General features: G+C 31.8%; 1 long non-coding RNA gene across 1 annotated transcript; it reads left to right on the top strand.

Annotated features, from left to right (window-relative positions):
* Nucleotides 1-11,582: 11,582 nt before the first annotated feature.
* On the top strand, nt 11,583-14,926 carry LOC148209800 (uncharacterized). Its single transcript, XR_015792671.1, has 2 exons — nt 11,583-12,549; nt 14,553-14,926. It is a non-coding gene; the product is annotated as an uncharacterized LOC148209800 (long non-coding RNA).
* The last annotated feature ends 4,025 nt before the right edge of the window (nt 14,927-18,951 follow it).

Below are 18,951 nucleotides of genomic sequence, written 5' to 3'. Positions count from 1 at the left end.
AACAAATTTCAAAGTAGAGTGCGAACTACAAGTTAGGTGAAGCAAAATTTTAACCTTTCTTTAAAAAAAAAAATAATCCTCTTAATTTTTTGGGATGAAGGGTTCCAATCAAAGGCCCCTCCCTGCTCATATCATATATACAATTGCTTTTAAAAAATGTGAGTGAGGAAATGTTACATGAAAAAAATGGAAATTGGGAAGAGAAGAGAAGTTTGAGAAGGGAAGAGAAATAAGTGCAGGAGGGAAGAAAAGAGAAGGGACATACATAATTGTAATTTTAAATTTTTTAATTAAATAAAATATTGATTTGAGTCAGAAAAATAATTTTGAAAGCCTAGGTCATCTAAACCATGTAGAAAATTTTTTAGGTCGATTTTATCAATTTTCTCTCAACAATGGGGAAATTGACATCTATGATCTAAAAAAGTTTTCAATTTATTCAAATGAACTACTTTTTTTTAAAGAGGAATTGTATTCTGTAGGTCAAAATATAAACTATATTTCACAAATTGTCTTTATTTTCATTATTATAGTATTTGAAATATTGTTTTTGTTTATCCTACATTTGCCTTCAATTAATACTATTTGATTTAATGGGATTTGTGTTTTATTTAAATAATTAGATTTAATATTTATTCAAAAGTTAACATATTTGGTTTCCACGTATTAAATATGATGTACTCAAATTTTTAAAATTTATTCTGTCGTGGGCTCCATCTGATTTATTCCCCGAGTTTTTTCCAATCAATAATAATCTATAAGTCATTCCATTTATAACAAAACTCCTTCAATTCTTTATTTTCGTATGTCACAGCGTCATCACGATATAGAGCAGTCTGCGTCATCCCCTAAACGGTCTCTTTCGAGATAAGAGTTTGGAGTCGTCACCAATCATTCACGAGGTGTGATTTTCTAAAATATGAAAAACGGTATGCGAAAAACAGATTTTTGGTTTGTGAGTTGATTGAGTGTAGGGAACATGTTAGCACCCTATAATACCAATTTGAAAAATGTTACCAAATTTTGTCATAAATTATCCTATTATATTTATTTGATCTCCCAAAAATCAAACTATTTTTTATTTTAAATGTCTCATACTTTATTAATTCACATCTTAAAATAAAACATGAATTAACAATCATGACTGGCACAAATTAACAATCATGAGTGGGACGAAGGCTAACAAACCAAGTTTCCTTAAAAAGAAACTTGGTTTGTTTATTTTAAAAAAAATTATTTAAAAAAAAAAAGAAATTTTTTTGTTTTTTACTTAAAAAATATTTTATTTTAAAGAAAACCTTTTTCTTTCTTAAACAAAAAATTTATAACCCACATTTTCTCACCTCTTCTAATCGCCGGAATTCGTTGTTGTCGCCACCGTCAGAGTTAACATATTTGGTTTCCACGTATTCAATATGATGTATTCAAAATTTTAAAATTCATGCTCTAGTGGGCTCCATCTGATTTATTCCCCCGAGTTTTCTCCAATCAATAATAATATATAAATCCTTCCATTTATAACAAAACTCCTCCAATTCTCTATTTTCGTATGTCACAATGCCATCACGATGCGGAGCAACCTGCGTCATCTCCTAATGGGCCTCTTTCGAGATAAGAGTTTGGAGTCGTTACTAATCATCCATGAGGTGTGATTGGTCACCAAAATGAAAAACGGTTTGCGAAAAACAAATTTTTTGTTCGTGAGTCGATTGAGCGTAGGGAACATGTTAGCACCCTATAACACCCGTTTGAAAAAGATTACCAAATTTTGGCATAAATTATCCTATTATATTTATTTGGTCTAAAAGAACTATTTTTTATTTTAAATGTCACACCCTTTATTAATTCACATCTTAAGATAAAAGATGAATTAACAGCACGAAGGCCATTAAGAAAATCAATCCCCTCGAAAATATTGGAAAGTTATATATCTTTTCAATCTTCGTCATTTGAATTTTCAAAATAATTATTTTAAAATAGTATAAAAACTTTATTTTCTTTTAAAATAAAATCTTTTATTTTCTTTTCTAAAAAACTTTACAAGACTTTATTGAAAAAACAAAACTTTTTATTTACTTCATTAAAAAAAAAACAACTCTTTTTATTTTTTTTAAACAAATTGTATTTGCTAAATATTTTACTTTCTTTTTCAAAAAAGTACTTCAACCTTATTTTAAAAGGTTTTTTTCCTTTAAAAAAATTTTATTTTAAAGAAAACTTTTTTCTTTCTTAAAAAAAAAAAAGAAATATTTCTCACCTCTTCTAATCGTTGGAATTTGTTGTTGTCGGCACCATCTGAGGTATGATGCTGCCGTTCGTTGTCGTATAGAATATTTCTTTGTCCACGGATATCGACCATTAATGGCAAGTCAATCATTCACTAGTGTTTCTTAACCGTAGATGGGTCAAATTATCATTTTACCCATATATTACATCTTGTACCTTAAGTACTACTCATCCTCTAATAAACAACCCGGTTCTAGTCCGACCAATAACCGGAAGTCCCTTTCGGGCCAGCGAGAGGGTGAGACCCCTTATTCAAGTCCCGGAGTCAACACTAAATGGAACACTCATCTAATCTCATCCTCAAAATGGTAGGAATGTTTAGTCGGCGACTCGGACCACTCTCACCCATACAGATCAAAGGACGAGCCCTCACGGGCAGGAGTCCATAACTCACTCAGGATTGAGAATGAGTTGCCTAGTTATCTTATGAAATAGCAATTTGTTAGTCAACCGCGTTACATCTAAAGATTGTCTATTTCACGATCCGGTCTTATACAAACTCATTGTATAGGATACCCCCACTCGCATGTCTCCACACGAACGACCTGGATCAGGTTGTCTGTAACATTTACAAAGCGGGTTGTATCCATAGTGTTGTCAAGATAAGGTACCGAATACTATAGACCCTTTAGGTTATTCTCGGGACATTATCCACTTGTATATCAGGGATATATCAAATATATACCCAGTATATATACTGTCCTGCTTACATGATAATAATCTTGGATGTTTAGTTTATTGGATTTGGACAATGCAATGCTATAAATTCAACAACAAATTGATTGAATATGAAACCAAAACTTTATTGAATATAAATTTGTTTTTACATAATTACAAACTACTAGTTTAGGACAACACACCCAACAGGAGGTAACTAGTTTATGCGTGAGAGAGGACGAACGAGTTTTTTTTAGAGAGAGAGATGGTGGGCCATGGTGGGTTTTCCCATAAAGTGGAAAGACTTCTTTCTCCTTTTGGTTTCTTCCCTCTCCCCTTCAAAGAATTAAACACTCCCTTTATATAGGTAAAAAAAAAATGTATTTTTAGGAAGTCCAGAGATAAAAAGTAGGAGAACTAAACCACATGTATAACACTTGACTAAGAAACTTTCAAAATTGGAAACTTTTTATTAATTAGCTTTGATCCACTTAAAAAAAAAAACTCACACTAAAATAAAAACCTTACCATTTAAAGAAATGCTTACTTTTCTATAAAAAAAAAAACAAAATCAATTTCCATTTATTTAATGCTTTTAGTTATTTTCCTTTTTCTTTTAAAAACAATAATTAAAAAAAACAAATAAAAACCAATATCAACTTTTTTTTTATAAAACATAATAATAAAAAAAGAAAATAATAATTTGAGGCAGCCAAATACGGTGTTTATATCTTATCCCCTTTGTGTATTCTTAAAAAACTGAAACAGTTAGACAAAGACAGAAGGACAATGGTATTTGGAAGGCGAAAATTTTATTTAAATGCTGGAAAGATAAGTGACATACCTAGCTTAACGCAAGGCTCGATCTCTGTCTGGTGTGTTGCCCTAAACTCGTAGTTTGTATTTTGTAAAAACAAATGTCTATTTAATAAAGTTTTATTCAATAAATTTGTTGTTGAATCATAGCTTTGCATTGTCCAAAATCCAATAAACTAAACATCCAAGGTTATTTTTGATGTAATCGGGACAGTATATATACTGGGTATATAGTTGATATACGGGGTATATATTTGATATACCCCTGATATATGAATGGATAATGTCCCGTGAATAACCTAAAGGGTCTATAGTATATGGATAAGGCTGGGTACTTTATCCTGACAACACTATGGATACGGCCCACTCTGTAAAGGTTATAGATGACTCGATCCAGGTTGTTCGTGTGGAGACATGCGAGTGGGGGTATCTTATACAATGAGTTTGTATAAGACCGGACCACGAAATAGGCAATCTTTAGATGTAACACCGTTAAATAATAGGTTGCTATTTCTTAGGATGACCAGGCAACTCATTCTCAATCATGAGTGAGTTATGGACTCCTGCCCGTGAGGGCTCGTCCTTTGATCTGTATGGGTAAGAGTGGCTCGAATCGTCGACTCAACATTCCTACCATTTTGGGGACGAGACCGAGTGGGGAGCTGGGAACATAACTTCACAAGATGGAATTCACTCCTCCCCGACTTTAGGGGAGTAGATGAGTGTTCCCTTAAATGCTGACTCCGGGACTTGAACAAGGGGTCCCACCCTCTCATTGGCCGAGAGGGAGTTCGGGTTATTGGTTGGACCATAATCGGGTTGTTCATTAAAGGAGCAGTGGTGTTTAAGGAGTAAGATGTAACTCAGGGGTAAAACGGTAATTTGACCCAACTTGAATTACGAGCACTCGTGAAGGATTGACTCGTCGTTAATGGTCGTATATCCGTGGACACAAAAACGTTCTGCACTGAGAAGAGTGCAACTACGGGTCTTTAGTGGAATGACCCGTAGTTAACGAATCTTGATTAACTCGGTTAATGAGTTTGATCGATTAATCTTACATCGTTGAAGCTTCGGATCTGTAGGTCCATTAGGTCCCCTTGCTAGCTCATAACGGGTAAAACGAGGATCAAGTTTTTGGAAGAATTTGAATTGTTCAAATTACTTAAGGGATTATATGTATAGTGATACATTATAGTTAATTATAAAACCAAACTATATATTATGAGAGAAATTATTTGAATGAGATTCAAATAAAATTAATATGAATAAGATTCATATTAAAACTATATGTTAAAAATAATGTGCATGAGATGCACATTAGAACTATAGGTTATACGAGAGAAATGTTATAGAATATGATTCTATTTTTTGTGTGTTAATTATTTATTTTGATTTATATATATATATATATATTAATTAATTATTAATTGGATTAATAATTAATAATTATTTATTAATTAATAGATTAATTAATAAATTAATTTTATATTTTAATTATTATATATATATTATATATATTAATTATTTATATATAAATATATATATATATATATTATTAATATTATTAATATTAATAATATTAAACTCCCCTGCAAAATTGCAGGGGAGTGGGAGGTTAGTGTGACGTGGGGAGTTACCCCACGTCACTGTTTTGGTTTTGTATTTTGCAGTTCTGCAAAATACAGAACACAAAAGAAGAACTCCCGGTTTTCTTTTCTCTTGATCAAGCTCTTTCTCTCGATTTTTTTCCCCTCTCGTTCCAAAAGATTGTTCCCACCAGCACGATCCTGAGACCCAAGAGGATAGCGAGGAAGACATAGTGGTGGTGTTCGAGAGAAACTCGTTGAAGAAACGTTCTTCAAAGGTTTGTTTTTCCCTTGTATTTTTCTTCTTTAAAATTCGATTTTGTATCTCAAAAATCAGCAACGAAAATCCGTTTCCGCTTCGGGATTCACATCCCTTCAATCTCGATCTTGGATCGAGTTTCATTTAACCTAAGATAAAATAAAATGAGACGGACATGACTTTTACACAGGTTTCGACCTTGATCTTGGATCAGGTTCGATTTAACCGAAGATGAGATAAATGCAACGGACCTGACTTTTTACACAGGTTTCGACCTCAATCTGAATCAGGTTTGATTTAACCGAAGATGAGATAAAATGCAACGAATCTGGCGTTTTACATAGGCTTCGACCCCGATCTTGGATCAGGTTCGATTTAACCGAAGATGAGATAAAATGTAATGGACTTGGCTTTTACACATGCTTCGACCTCGATCTTTGATTGAGTTCAATTTAACCGAAGATGAGGTACAATGCAACGGATCTGACTTTTACACTGGCTTCGACCTCGATCTTGGATCAGATTCGATTTAACCAAAGATCAGATAAAATGCAATGAACTTGCCTTTTACACAGGCTTCGACCTTGATATTGGATCAAGTTCGATTTAACCGAAAATGAGATAAAATGCAACGGACCTAACTTTTACACAGGCTTCGATCTCGATCTTGGATCGGGTTTGATTTAACCAAAGATAAGATAAGATAAGATGTAACAAACCTAGCTTGACACAGGCTTCGACCTCGATCTTGGATTGAGTTTGATTTAACCAAAAAAGATGAAAATGCATTGGACCTACGCTTTACGTGGGCTTCGACCTCGATCTTGAATCAAATTCGATTTAACCAGAAAAGATGAAAAATGTGTTGGACCTACGCTTTACGTGGGCTTCGACCTCGATCTTGGATCAAATTCAATTTAACCAGAAAAGATGAAAAATGTGTTGGACCTACGCTTTACGCGGGCTTTGACCTCGATCTTCGATTTAACTAGAAAAGATAAAAATGCACTATACCTGCGGTTTACACAAGCTTCAACCTCGATTTTTGATCAGATTCGATTTAACTAGAAAAGATGAAAATGCATTGGACCTGCACTTTACGCGGGCTTCGACCTCGATCTTGGATAAGGTTCGATTTAACCAGAAAATATAAAAATTCACTAGACCTGTGCTTTGCTTTACGCAGGCTTCGACCTCGATCTTGGATCAGGTTCAATTTAACCATAAAAGATGAAAATACACTAGACTCACGCTTTACGCGGGCTTCAACCTCGATCTTAGATCGGGTTCGATTTAACCATAAAAGATGAAAAATGACTAGACCTCTGCTTTACGCGGGCTTCAACGTTGATATTGGATCGGGTTCAATTTAACCAAAAAAGATGGAAATGCACTAGACCTGCGTTTTACGTGGACTTTGACCTCAATCGTGGATTCGGTTTGATTTAACCAAAAAAGATGACAATGCACTGGACCTGCGCTTTACGTAGGATTTGACCTCGTTCTTAGATTGAGTTTGATTTAACTAGAAAAGATGAAAATGCACTGGACCTTCGCTTTACGTGGGCTTCGACCTCGATCTCAAATCGGGTTCGATTTAAGCAGAAAAGATGAAAATGCACTAGACCTGCGCTTTACGCGAGCTTAGACCTCGATCTTAGATCCGGTTTGATTTAACCAAAAAAGATTAAAAATGCACTGGACTTGCACTTTACGCGGGCTTCGACTTCGATCTTGGATCAGGTCCGATTTAATCGGAAAAGATGAGAATGCACTGGACCTCCGCTTTACGCAGGCTTCGACCTCAATCTTGTATCGGGTTCGGTTTAACTAGAAAATATGAAAATTAGTGGACTTGCACTTTACGCAGCTTCAACCTCGATCTTGGATCAGGTTCGATTTAACCAAAAAGGATAGAAATGCACTGGACCTGCATTTTACTCGGGCTTCGACCTCAATCTTGGATCGGATTCAATTTAATAATAAAAATAAAATAAAATGCAATTGTTCCAAAAAGGTAAAGTGATTTGATTTATTAAGAAGTTCTTTACCTAAGTGCATGGTTTAGAAATCCTCCTAAACATGTCTAAATACATGAGATGTGAACTTTACGCATAATGATAAGACTAACACAAACCGCGTGTTTATGCAAATGAAAATTTCCAAAGGTAGTATGCATTACTTATCATGTAAATGACGTTTACAAGAATGATGTGTGAATTTGTAAATGTGCATTGCCCCCATGTCATGAATGATAAGCAAAGATTTTTTGTTCTCTCAAAGATTTTTTTAATAACGTTGTTATTTAAACTTACTTTTAAAATAATGCTGCATTAAATAAGATTAAAGAAAAAATGCTTATTTTGAAACTTATTAAAAAAATAATGCCTTTGGAATTAGTTCTCCACTTGGTCGACCGTGCCACTTTTAGAAAATCAAGACATGGTCATCTCTTGAAGAACCAACCATGTGTTGGACCGCATTTCACGATCGTTTCTTCATGGGTTGACTTAGATTTTTAAGAAAATAATAAATATTATTATATATTATATTTAAAAAGTAGAGGTTTTGATACCAATTAGTGGCGCAGTGGATAATGGTGCAGTTTTCTTTTTTCTCTTTATGGGTTTGAACCCAAGTTCTTTTCTTTTACTATTAATCAACTTTTTACTTATTATTATTATTATTATTTTAAAAGAATACAACAATACATTATTATTATTATATTTCTTTTACTATTAATCAACTTTTTAGTTATTATTGTTATTATTATTTTAAAACAATACAACAATACATTATTATAATTATTATATTTTATATATTATGATTATTTATTATTTATATTTTAATATATTTCAAAATAAATATTATTTTTAATAAATTGCAAATGCATTTCTTTTTTCTTTTTACTGTTAATCAACACTTTACTTATTATTTTTTTTGAGTAATTATAATAATTATTTATTTTTATATCATTATATTTTATATATTATTTATATTATTTTTTAATAAATTGTGTATAAAATATATATATATATATTTATTTATTATAGTTTTTATTGGATTTGTAATCATCTTAATTATTGTATATAATCATCTTTTTAGTTAAAGTCAGCTATGGTGTAGTGGATTTGTACTCACCTTATATTCAAGAATTCTCGTGTTCAAGCTTTGATTGATGTGTTTGATTATGACAGCTTATCGAGACTTGTTACTAGACCAAGAAGAAAAAATTCCCTAGAAGAGAGCTTAAAGAGAGCTGAAGTTTAAGGAAAAGAGACCATAGAATATCAATCCTGAACTCCAGAACGAAGGGGATAGATTGAATACTGAAATCGTGTTTCACTACTGAAAGACTGAAATCTGTTGAATGAAGGTAGCTTGCTTACTCTCAACCGCTAGTTAGAAGGAAATTCGTTGACTTCGTTTATTCCCTTATGCAGAAAAGAAAGCAAGTGAGGTGGGCTAAGCTTCCATTCGAAGTAAGGTAAGAGGATTCGATCTTGCACCATCTTCAACTCTTCTCGGGATCCGGTGTTTTTCGAGTCATCCACTACGCCACTAATTAGTATCCTAAACAAATGTCTACTTTTTAATAAATAATAAATAATAATATTTATTATTTCCTAAAAATCCAATTCACCCCGTGAAGAAACGACCGTGACCAACAAGAGACGACCATGTCTTGATTTTTTTTAAAATCAGACGTGGCGCCAATAAAGCGCCACGTCCTTATGGTCGTCTGAGACGACCAACTACTAAAAGTGTCATGGTCGTCTCTTCAAGAGACAACCAAGTGGGGAACTAATTCTAAAGGTATTGTTTTTGTTATAAGTTTCAAAAGAAGTATTTTTTTTCTTTAATTTTATTTAATGTAGCATTATTTTAAAAATAAGTTTAAATAAAAACATTATTTAAAAAATCGCAAAAAGTCTTTCCATTATTTTACAAATATATTATCATTTGTCTACTCTCATAATTTTTATTAGCAAATATTTAGTAAAGAATCAAATGAAAAAAGTATTGTCAACATTGGAGGAAACATATCAACTATTTTCCTTATTTTTTTTCTTTGCTTATGTTTTCTTTTTCTTTTTAATGAATGCGTTCACTTGATAGGAGATATCATCAAGGTAATTTTTCTCAACCATATCAGGTTTGGTGGGGGACGCTTTTTTAGATGTATATCTCATGTACAAGTTTAGAGATCCATCAAAGGTAATTTATTAGCATTGTGCATCTCGTTTGATTAAACTGCTTCATAACCTCAGTCTTGTAATTGACAAAAATGTTGAATACAAGAGAACAACTTTTGACATTAGAACTAAGGGTAGAAACCCTGATTTTTCAACAAAGCTTAATGATGAAGAAAAACGGTGAGTTTCCTTCTTCCTAGAAGAAAGGAAAGAGAAAGATAAAAGTTCAAGGATATCATTTGACAAATATCTTGAACAATAAGAGATTTAATAGTTTCTAAAGATTTGGTATGGATAAGAGTTAAAATGATCCAGTTTCTCTGGATAAATAACCTTGAAAATTAGTTGCATAATTCCCCCAGAGTTCATCTCATATACCTCACTCCTTTTTTGAGCTTAGTTGGGGAATTTTAGATGCCCAAAATCTTAGATGCTTGACATCTTCAGATATTCATGTTTGTTTTGTACGAAAATTTATAAGGATGAGAATATTTGGATAACTATGTTTATTTTTTAGGATTTATTTTTGGAATGTTGTAAATTTATGTAATGTTCAAAAAATGCCGTTACTAATATATTCATATAATTTATATAATAAATTTGTTTTTATTAATTTAGTATTTTGTTTTTTTATATAATTTAGTATATATTAATTTTTTTTGTTATTATGTTGAATTCATATCAATATAAGACCATTTTAAAGAAGAAAAGTTATTAATATTAAATATAAATTTCATTTTAACTTTAATATTTTTTTCAAAGACAATTATATAATTAATATTATATGAGGTGAAATTTATTTATCATTGTTGGCGGCGAATTTCGAGAGGTCCACGTGTCCTTCGGGTGAGTGGCTTCTGTAGAACCACAAATTTTGGGCTAATCATAAACGACCACGTCATTATCTATTTTATTTTTGTATTAATTATATATTTAACCCTAAATTAACATTTAAGATAAATTGACAACTGAAATATATCACATGTCTCTCATTCGGCCCCTGGGTTGAATTTAATTGGTTTAATTGGGTCATATGAGAATTGGACCTTAATCAATTTGGTTCACAAACTTGGCCCAAAACCGAAATTACCATGAGACCGGGTGAATTAATATTTTAATTTAAATAAATTCAAATTCACTAAAAGAGTTGGGTTGGGTCCAAAATTATCCAAGCCAAAATGTTTTGAAATTAAATTGGGTTCATAACCCGAATGAAACCCAATTCATGAGTTGAGTCCAAAATCACTCAAGCTCAATAGCCCACCAAACCTGTGGAAACCCCCCTATAAATAGAGGAGATTAGTACATTGATAGCCTATTTAGAGATTATAATTACGTAACTGGATTGAATGTACAAAATTTACACTTTTGTCTTAAAATAGTCTTCTATAAGATGGTACCCATAATCAATTTACCTTTATATCCTTCTTTATTTACACCTAAATATTAATAAATTTATGAAAATTAAAATAGTTTATATGGTAGGTTAGATTTCAAATCCCTTATTTTATGACCATTTAAACTTTCCAAAAAAAATCCCAAAAATCTCTTTTTCTCCCGCCTACAGTTTCAAAAGAAATCGTTTCAGTTTATTCTTCGTTCATCCTTTCGATTTCTCCTCTTTTCTTTCCGCAGTTTCTTCTGCCGCCGATTTCTCCTTCTCCGAACAACATTTTTTCCGATCGCTCCTTCGTTCTCGTCGCCGGTAGCAGCCGTAGAAGAGCGTGCAGTCCGTTCTCGTTGCAACAGACCGTGCAGTCCTTTATTCTAGGGGTGAGCATCGGTCAGTCGGAATCGGTCAAAATCGGACCTTGTCGGTTTCGGTCGGTTGAGAATTTTTTTTACCCTTTTGTACAAACTGACCGTTTAACCGACTATTCGACCGGTCGATTTGGTCGGTTTGGACTAAATACTAAACTCGAAAAGAAAATGGAAAATGAGTGTTGGGGACTCAAACGCAGTGATTTGAAGAGGGAAGAAGGGGAGCAACGGACAAAGGAAGAAAGAGAAGAAAGGGAAGAGGTGAAGAAGATGGAGGAAGAAAGAGAAGAAATGTGGAGAGAGAACGAAAATGAGAAATGGAAAAGAGAAGAGAGTGGGAGGAAGAAAAGAAAAAGAGAGAAATTGAAAAGGGGATACAAAGAAATGGCTATTAGTGTGCCACGTCGGTGGGAAGAAAAATGGGTAAAAAGAAAAAAAGAAATAAGTAAAAGAATCACATGAATCATGTGTAGCAATTTTGTTTTTTTTTTCACATGATTCATGTGTAGCAATTTTGTTTTTTTTTTTCTTTAATTTTATTTCACACTTTAACTAACGAGGCTAGTTATCAGCCGCTCTCTTTTTTTCCTTTTCAATATCCTTTCTTTTGAATTTATTTTTCCCTCTCTTTTCTCCCCCTATTTTTTTCATCCCAATTTCTCTCCCTCGTTTTTGTTCTCTTTGCTCTCACCATCTTTCTTTTTCCATTCATTTTTCTTCGGTTCTTGAGCTTTCTCGGGAGTAATACTGGAATATGTTTTTTTTTAAATAAGTCGCGGTCGGTCAGTTCCTATGATATTGGAAGAGCCGACCGACTGACTGGTTTGTTTTATATAGAGAAAAACCGACACCGACCGACTCATTCCATAAATCGACCGACCGACGTTGGTTCGATCGGCTTTAGTCGATCTGATCGGTTTTTCGGCTTGGTTTGATCACCCCTGCTTTATTCCATTCTCGTCGACGGTCGCCCCTCAAAGTCGAGGTTTGTTTGGTCTTGTATTTATGGTAATCTGTCCATAAATAATCTAGGATTCGCAATGGTATATTTTACATACCCGTAAATGGATTTTTGATTTTGTGTGTTACTTTGAACAATACTTTTTTCCCTCGATTTTTTATATTGTTTAACCCTTTTCGAAACACACTTTAAGATGACACCATTCCTTTAGATAAATTATTTTGGTACTGATTAAGCTCATTCCTATAGAGTTATATATCGATCTCGCTTGTTTTTTTTATATGCAGATATAAATCATATCTAGTTTAACTAGTTTAAAAATGTTATCTCTAGATAAAGAAGTATTAGAATCTTTTTGTTTGTGTGGTGCAAAATTTAGGTGCATAAATACAATCTGTAGACTGCCGTTATGTTTTTTCTTAATCCATATTGCAAAAGATTCAAATGTGATTCTTGTGGTACAAAATTTAGGTATGAATTTTTGTATATATGTGGATATAATATATATTTACAACTAGGTACCAATTGGGTAGTTACAGGAACTCAGTAGTCGGATATATTTTATATTTATCGTATAAGTTTATCTTGTAATTGTATTTGATTGAATTTTCTAGGTTAATGTTATAAGAATTAATTCATAATAATGAAGCATGTGCTAGGGTGTCTAAATTGATAGAATAGGTTTTCGATCTTTGTTTGTTAATTGATGATTGATGTAACACTATATAAGTTTATATCCGGATGTATTTTATATCTATCATTAAGTACCAAATTGCGAAATACATTCCAATTATGTTGCTTTTTGTTGCAGCTGAAAACTTCCTAATATTACTTTTGTCGTTTCTATATTTGTCTGCTGAATTGTTTCCACTAATGAATATGAAGCAAACGATTGGTTTGGAACATGTTAAACTTTTGATGTTAGGTTTTATGGTTTTATAAATTTATATTCAATGTCTTTTTAACTTGTTCCTGCATGCTAATGCATCATTTCATTATAAGTTGTTATTGATTAATATCCTCATAAATATAAAGTTAGTTGCCAAGTTGCATTTTCACTATGCTGAAAATAATATGTCTATCCTAGAAGTGTAGTTGCATTATTTATATGCTTTTCTACTTTCTATTCAAGATGTACAAAGTATTTTGTTATGCAATATACTTTTATTTAAAAGAAGTGGGGAAGACATTAATCATCCTTTTTTGAATTGTGACTCGTGCAGATCTCGGGGTTGGGCCTTTAACACTGTACACTTTGTTTACCATATTTTTTACAAAAAATAATGTTTTTGCCCATTGTGCTCTTACACCATCCTTTCAGAGGAAGGCTAAGGTTCTTTGGATCGACTCCATTTTTTCAGTTTTGTGCTAACTTTGGACAGATATAATTAAAAAATAATCAAAACTGAGCAAGGTGCATTAAAGAAAGAAAGATATTTAATTATTTGTTTGATGTTTTTACTCACTGTTACAGTAAGATTAGCAATCTATGTTACTATGATTTCACAAAATAATGAAGTTATTTGTATTAGTGCATTTTGGCTTCAAGTTGATAGGGGAAGCTTCATATTTGTTTTTACTATATAATATATAGTTGTACAACGGAAATTCTTAACACGACCAGATTTAGGTTTCAGTTTTAGACTTATTTGAAGTTCCTTTCCTCGTTGATAGTGAAATTAAGACAAGTACATGTTTCATATTTATAGGTAGTATAAATAGTCCATTTTAGTTGCTAGTCATATTAATTGTCTCCTTACTCTGTTTCCATTGCTGCCGCATAATAATTGTTGTTGTTACTTCCATGGTATTGTTCATGCATGGCATAAGAGATTGGTAGTCATTGAAAGATTTCTATATTGAAGGAGCCTTCATACCATAATATAGTCTATATTGAAGAAGCCTTCGTGCTGATTTGCCTTAGTATGATTGAAATATATAATAACGCAACACCTTAAGTTTCTAAAATTTTTGAATATACTCATATATATTTTATAATTAACACATATAGTTATATTAATATGTAGTTGAGAGGAACAAGTCTGTTCAAAAAAGGAGGTAACGGAAAGATGAAGACAGAAGTGAAAGATCAGGAAATTGAACCATTGAGACGGACAAAACGTAGAGTGGTGCTGCTTTCTAAGGTCAATCAATCATCATACACTACGAAGTTTGGTTCAGCATGAGATAAGAGATCTACGCTATCTAGTGTTCAAGATTTTGATGCTCCAAGTTTCAACTTGTTATAACAATTTTAAGTATTGACTTTATGTACTGGATTTCATTTGAGTTTTTGGTTAGTTATTATTTCCTTTGAGGCAAGATCTATTCAATATGACTCACTATGACTTCTTAATTGTGACTTCACTTGATTTGATATATTGAAGGATTTTTCATCAAACTACTTAAGTTATACTACAAATGACTGTACTAGACTACACACTTGGTTTATTGATATTGTCGAAGACTGCAATTTTTTTTTCTTAGTCCATATTTTTGAAGTTTCAAATGTGATTTAGGCATGAATTCTTGTATATATGCGGATATAATATATATCTACAACTAAGTACAAATTGGGCAGTTATAAGAACTCAATAGTCAAATATACTTTATATCCTACTTAAAAGGCATATATACAGAATGTTAATTACATCGCGAATAATAGTAGATTTCAAAAGTACATATAAAATATATGTTATAACCTATATATAACATAAACATAAAAATGAAATAACGAAACAACATGAATCATAATAAGAAATATATATATATAATTAAATAGGAAAGGGGAACAACCACTTAAATAGGAAAAACTTGCACGCCACTTAAATAGGAAAGAGGAACCACTCAAAAAGGTTAGGGAACAAGAGGAGGTTAGTGAAGAGATGAACTTGTTATAGAATAAGGAAAGATCCCTTTGGGAAATTATGGAGAGAGAATGATTTGAATATTTTTGTAATTAATAATAGTGGTAAATCAAGATAATAAATCTTTTTGAAAGAGTGAATTAAGGGATTGATGTTGAAAAATTGTACGGGACCCACAATAGTTAAAGAATTATGATGACAATTTATGGAATTAAATCTTTTATATTTTTTTTAAAAAAATAAATAAGTATCATAAATGTAAATGCAATAAATAAGGGTAAAATCAGTATTAAAATAAAATCTTACCTGCAGAATTCTAATAGTGTAAAATTAGAAAACTTTAGACATTTGTGTAAATAAGTTTTTGAAACAGCCCTCCCAAAATATTGTCTCTAAATAAAGGGAGCCTCCTTCATTTTCAGGGGTTCAGAATTTTAGAATTGAGAGAATTCACACCAAATTGAAGACTCTCTAAAGACTTGAAGATTCGAAAACCAACTTAAAGACTTTGAAAACTTGAAGACTTGAAGATTCTCGAAGAACATATAACTTCGATCCAAATTCAAGAACAAGCATCTCAATCTTCACATCAAGTTCGAGAGAATGAATCGAAGGATAAAGATTAGAGATTGAATCTACTATACAATACATACAAACAATATAAAAGCTCAACTCCACGAAATATAATTTCTCCGGAAATCTCGTGTGAACAGCTTCGTCGGAGAAGTGATGAGCCTGCAACCAGAAAACTCGACACCGGTGCAGTGCGCTACCTAATAACCTTCGACGCTCAAGTCAGTAATCGTAGTAGAAAATAGGAAAAGACATCTTAAGTACAAGTGACTAGGTTTTTCACTTACTTGGTGAAGGTGAGGGTGTTCCCATACATAGGCTTGGATGGTCGACTAGGGGGGATAACGGTTGGGATGGCAAGGGCGCGTCGTGGTGTACGTTGCATGTCGGGGCTGTGAGCCTCCACCTGCCGATTGTGAGGCGTGAGCCTGTCGCCTGCCACGAGCTCGACGTGCTCCCTGTACCGGGGTAGTGGAAACACGTCTTCCTTGTCATTGCAGTGTATGATGCATAACCGTTTGTGGTCCTGCGCCCTCTGTGGCTAACATACGTCCTGCTCGGTTTTCACTTTCAATAATTATATTATAAAATTATATTTTTTTTAAGAAGAACAATAACAAATGTATGTTAGTTGTTAAAAAACGTTGCTGTAAAATTATATATTCAAGATAATAAATTCTTCTAAATATTAAAAATAAATTGAGATATTATATAATTTAGTTGAAGTTTATTTGATATGTAAATGTAATATATAAATATATTTTATTGCATAAAGTTGTTTATTAGTCAATGAGTTCATAATCTATTTAAATTATAAAATTAAAAATAAAGATGTAGAAAATTGATGAAAGAAAATATATGGAAAACGAATGAAGGGCAAAAATGTAAAGAGAAGACACCTTGGACATGAGAATCTCGGAAACCCATATTTCGAAAGGGTATCCCAATCAACTAAAATGCCTTAAGTATGAGCATCCTAGGATACCCGGTTGTTAAAAATTTAGAAATCTATTTTACACAGATATATTAAATACAAAATTAAAAATTTTAAAATCCACCAAATATTTTTTCAATTCAGATTCTTATTAGACACACTTTTAAAAGTTTTTTCAATACAACAAATGTGGGGATGGAGCGATTGAATATGCCATGACACAACTCAACTTCTACCAACTTGAACGTCTGGTTAATGATAATTATCACCAACTATATTATTGTTAGTTCCCGCATCCACAATACTTGTTAAAAAAATACAACTCAACTTTTAATTTAATTTTAAAAAATACTTTGCTCCTGAACGGTTGTCTTCACCACCGTTGAAAATTTGAAAACTCATTATTTTTTTTAAAACAATTCATGTTTTTGCAACTATTTAATGGTGGTGAGAACAATTTTCTCCTTATCGGAGCCTAACCCCTTTATGGAATCTTTGATTTGGAGGTTAACAGATTTTGAAATCATTTCTAGTATTTTGATTAAAAAAAAAATCAAATCTCAAATAATTTCAAATCCCGTTTTTCCTTCAAGACTCGGTTGAAGAAATCATTACTAGATCCGAATGATGATTTCATAATCAATTATAGAGGTGTGAAATGACATATTTTCTGAAGTCAAGTCATCTCAACCGTTGGAAGGTTAGCGCACATCATTTTTCTATTTAGCTCTGAAGCCGTCGCACCCGAGTAAGGCTTTAGCAGACATTGAAAATGTATGGAAGACTAAGTGAGCCGGCCTAGAATGGAGCACATGCTATTTCTTCGAAATTACGAACACCTTACCTTTCGCCATTCTCGATCTCATAGGACTGATCTTACCTCTTAAAATAGCTCAGATTTGTGAGGATTTCAGTTTTAAGGGTAATAAATCTCTATTTTGCCCTCTTTTTTCAGATAAAAAATAACAATTTAATTTTGTTGTATAGCTTTACCTACCTACACCCATAAATACTCTCTTCTACGCACAACTCTATTATACTATGCAGATCATCGAACAAAATGTTTCAAAATTTTCTTTTATCTTCTATAGTTTTCTTTATTCTAATAGTTCTATTTATTTTAATAACTATAATTTAAATCTCTACCAGCAGACTTTTTTGCATCATAAAGTAAACTCCATGTTGGTTTTCTCTTTTGTTATAGTGTATTTAATTTTCTTCTATTTAATTATTACTTCGATCTTGGTTATAGTTTTTTGATAGATTTTTCTTCTTTTTGATAACAAAGACAGTTTTTGGATGTCAAGAAGTCATGCGCTAAGAATGATTATATCGGAAGATAAGCAATAATAATTGATTCATTTGGTTTAGATTTAAAACATATTGATTTTAATTTTTTTTTCTTAATTTGTATTTGAATCAAGACATGTGCAATTTTTTTAGTTTATTTTTTCAAAATAAAGATGACATGGTAAAATTTTAACTTTATGAAGTTGATTTAATTAAATTATTTATTTTTTCTATGATTAAAATGACTGCTTGATATTAAAATATATTAATAATATAATATATTGTAAATTATTGAGAGTATAATAGTAAAATGTTATATTTTTTATCATCGAATATTCAAACAATAAATTTTAGGGTAATTGTGGGGGGTAGCAAAATCATTTTATGTATTTTGCAAAATGTCACCAGTTTTTCAAAATTTCAAATATAGCAAAATATTTGAATTTTTATTTTTTAAATTTTTATTATTCAAATTTTACCCTCATGATATCTGATATACATCAAATCTATATCTGATGTATATCTATATCATATAATATACATCTAACTATATATGATATACATCTGATAATGTACCTCTTATATATTTTTGATATACATCTAATGTATTCCTGATATACATCTGATACACACCTGAATCAGGTTAATATTAAGGTATTCATTCAAACAGTTTAAACTTGTAATCAAGTTAAACCCCCTTAATCCAAATATTACAAAGTTCCCATTTACATTGAATATCAGTGCATCTCATGGGCTCTTTTC

Source organism: Momordica charantia, assembly GCF_013281855.1.
Source record: "Momordica charantia cultivar OHB3-1 chromosome 8 unlocalized genomic scaffold, Mcharantia_2.0 BLBB01000008.1, whole genome shotgun sequence".
NCBI lineage: Eukaryota > Viridiplantae > Streptophyta > Magnoliopsida > Cucurbitales > Cucurbitaceae > Momordica > Momordica charantia.
The sequence above is the reverse complement of the archived record's forward strand: the minus strand, read 5'-3'. Positions and strand labels throughout refer to the sequence as shown.